The sequence below is a fragment of the Saccopteryx leptura genome, chromosome 1, assembly GCF_036850995.1.
Source record: "Saccopteryx leptura isolate mSacLep1 chromosome 1, mSacLep1_pri_phased_curated, whole genome shotgun sequence".
Taxonomy (NCBI): Eukaryota; Metazoa; Chordata; class Mammalia; order Chiroptera; family Emballonuridae; genus Saccopteryx; species Saccopteryx leptura.
The window spans coordinates 346,132,901-346,136,441 of NC_089503.1; the positions used below are offsets into that span (position 1 = coordinate 346,132,901).

Here is a 3,541-nt window from a genome sequence, read left to right on the forward strand (position 1 = left end):
TTTGAACCAGCAACCTCAGCATTCCAGGTATATGTTTTATCCACTTTGCCACTATAGGTCAGGCAAGGATGAATTTTCAACAGATATATATTCCTATGTCTCAAGAATAACCCATCTTATATAGTTAAAACAGTTGATAGTTTAGAATCATAGCATCTTTTACAGAAGGTAAAGATTTTTTGACAATCTTGTGTGTTTAAGGAAATAGTATATTTAATTAACTCTCACACACAAATAACGTCTTATCACTGACTGGGAAAATTTAGTGAAAATGTAAAAATTGAAATGACATTAATATGGCCACAGTGGAGAGGATCTGCAGAAGAGTCTCCTGTTTAGATGCTTTAAAATGTAAATAGTGCCCATCAGGAGACATAGCCTCGCTACACATAACGGGTTTTCAGAGAAACAAGTAGGGGAAATTTGCACTAATTCTATTGGGGCATAATTAAAAATAATTAGAATAAAACTACATACTTTATAAAATAACTTCAAGAAAACAGACAGAGATGGACTTTGCATTTTCAGAAAATGGTGAGCATGTAGCACAGACTTGGGATCTGAAGTCCCCAGTGATGCAAGCTTCCTTCCTTGTGTATCCCTGCCAATTTACTTAAGAAAAAAAGAAAGAAAGAAAGAAAGAAAGAAAGAAAGAAAGAAAGAAAGAAAGAAAGAAAGAAAGAAAGAAAGAAAGAAAGAAAGAAAGAAAGAAAGAAAGAAGGGAGGGAGGGAGGGAGGGAGGGAAAGAGGAAGGAAGGAAGGAAGGAAGGAAGGAAGGAAGGAAGGAAGGAAGGAAGGAAGGAAGGAAGGAAGGAAGGGAGGGAGGGAGGGAGGGAGGGAGGGAGGGAGGGAGGGAGGGAGGGAGGGAGGGATGGGAGGGAGGGAGGAAGGAAGGAAGGAAGGAAGGAAGGAAGGAAGGAAGGAAGGAAGGAAGGAAGGAAGGAAGGAAGGAAGGAAGGAAGGAAGGAGAACCACAAAGGACTGTCTCCAGGGAAGTTGTTTGATTAATGACTCCTTGGAAATCATCAATAAGTATGCTAAAGCAACCAAAGAGTGTAATATGTAATATGCATGCTGCAAATTTAGGACAATACTAAAAGGGATGGATGGATAAATAGATAGATAGATGATAGATGATGATAGATAGATGATAGATAGATAGATAGATAGATAGATAGATAGATAGATAGATAGATAGATAATAGATAATCTTATGGTAAAATAAAAAAGTAGGCAGAATGACAATCACTCTGCTTTTTGCTATAGTTACAATGGCCAAATTTCAGTGTATTTATAGACATTTATTTCTTGCTCACATTACTGAAGGACTTGTGCTGAGCTGGCTGGGCTCTATGCATCTTCTTATTCTGGGACCCAGGTTGAAGCAGCAGCCACTACTTTGGGCATACAATACTCATCTTTAACAATTTCAGTTTCTTTATTGTCTGTGTTAAAGTTGTATATTTATTCTGTAGTCATGATTTTTGTCTTCTTGACATTAAAATTCAGTCCTGCTTTGGTATTTCCCTTTTTGAATTTCACCAGAGGCTGTTTTAAAGCGTTGTTGCTTTCTGTCAGTAAAATGGTGTTATTTACATTTAAATTATTGATATTTCTTCCACCAATTTTCACTCCTTCCTCTGAGTTGAGCCCAGTTTTTCATATGATATGTTCTGCATACAGATTAAACAAATAGGGAAATAAAATGTACCCTTGTTTGACACCTTTGCCTACAAGAAACTATTCTCTCTCTCCTTATTCTGTCCTGACAGGGGCTTCCTTTTCTCAATACAGGGTATACATAAGTATAATCAACCCATTTCTCCCAGAGCAACCCACAGCTTTCATGATCCACACAGTCGAAGGCTTTACTGTCCGATCGTCTATAAAACATGGACTAACTTCTCCTGAAATTCTTTGGACCATTGCAGTATCCACTGAAAACTCACAATAAAGACGACAAAACTTAAGTTGTCCCACTTCAGGCACATCATGAGAAGGCAGGGTTCTTTGGAAAAGCAATAATGCTGGTAAAAATATAAGGCAGTAAGAAAAGAGGAAGACCAATATGAGATGAATTGACTTCATAAAAAAAAAAGTCATAGGCATGAGTCTATAGGGGATGAGCAGGGCTGTTGGGGAAAGGACACTGTGGACCTTACTCATTCAAAGAGTCACCAGGAGTTGAAGCAGGACTCAATGGCATGTAACACACTACTTATCATGGAGAGCAGAAATTGAGGGACAGAGCCAAAGCACACAGGCGCATTGTAATTTTCTGCTGGGACATATCATACTTCTTGTCTGCTCACATTCCAAAGTCAGTAGGGCAAGGAAATATGGCAAAGATGGAGAAGAATGAAAAATAGTAGACCAATAGAGCATTCCATCACATTTAAGATCTAGAAAACAAATGAACCTATTTTAAAGAAAATATTGTGCTTATTAAACACTTAAGCAATCTAAACAGAAAACTCTTCCAGACAGTAGTGAAGCCAAATTTTATAAAGTGTTAAACATATATAATTTTTGTGATTCTCTTTAGGAATATATGATCGAATTCTACTACAAAATTGTGGGCCTTGAAGCTTAAGCTTAATTATCTTGAAGGTAAATTAGATTTTGCCTTTAGTTTATATAATGTAAAAAATCTAATACCATTGATCAATAAAATTACAGCAAAACCATGTAAAGTGCACTCTCAGACTGAAAGTATGATGGCTCTGCTAGGATGAAGCTCATGAGATTTTTGATGAAATTGAGTCACAAAACTGTAACCATTAAATTAAAGAATGGAACACAGGTCCATGGAACAATCACAGGTGTAGATGTCAGCATGAATACTCATCTTAAAGCTGAGAAGATGACCCTGAAGAACCGAGAACCTGTACAACTGGAAACACTGCATGTTTCAGAAAATAACATGTGATATTTTATTCTGCCAGACAGCTTACCTCTGGATACACTACTTGTGGGTGTTGAACCGAAGGTGAAATCTAAGAAAAGGGAAACTGTTGTAGGAAGAGGCCGAGGCAGAGAAAGAGGAAGAGGACGTGGCCGGGCAGAGGAAGAGGGGGTCCTAGGCAATAATGTCTCCCAGAATTATTGTTTCAAAGTGATATGTGATTATATATTTTTTATACAGGTTTTGTTTGTTAATGTTAGTTTTTAATAAACATAAATGTAGGCCAGCTGTCTATTGACTATATGAAGTTAAGTTTTAATAGTTCATATATATTCATGATATAAACAAAGAGCTGAGCATTATTACATAGCAATCCCAAAATAGCAGTCCCTAATCCATTCTTAGATCAAGCTTTTAATTTTTTGAACTAAAATATTTCTTTTATAAATCCAAATAGAATACACATCTTTTTACTTCACATGCACTGAAGATACATTTTGTTTGTTTTACTTTGACTCCATTCTGTAAACCCTAGCTACAGGTGAAATGGTTTTGTTGGTTTGTTTGTTTTTTTGTTTTGTTTCATTTTGTTTTTTTAATTTTTATTTTTTGTACTTTTCTGAAGTTGGAAACAGG

General features: G+C 36.3%; 1 pseudogene; it reads left to right on the forward strand.

Moving 5' to 3' along the window:
• The first annotated feature begins 2,727 nt into the window (after positions 1-2,727).
• On the forward strand, positions 2,728-3,090 carry LOC136389517 (small nuclear ribonucleoprotein Sm D1-like; annotated as a pseudogene).
• The last annotated feature ends 451 nt before the right edge of the window (positions 3,091-3,541 follow it).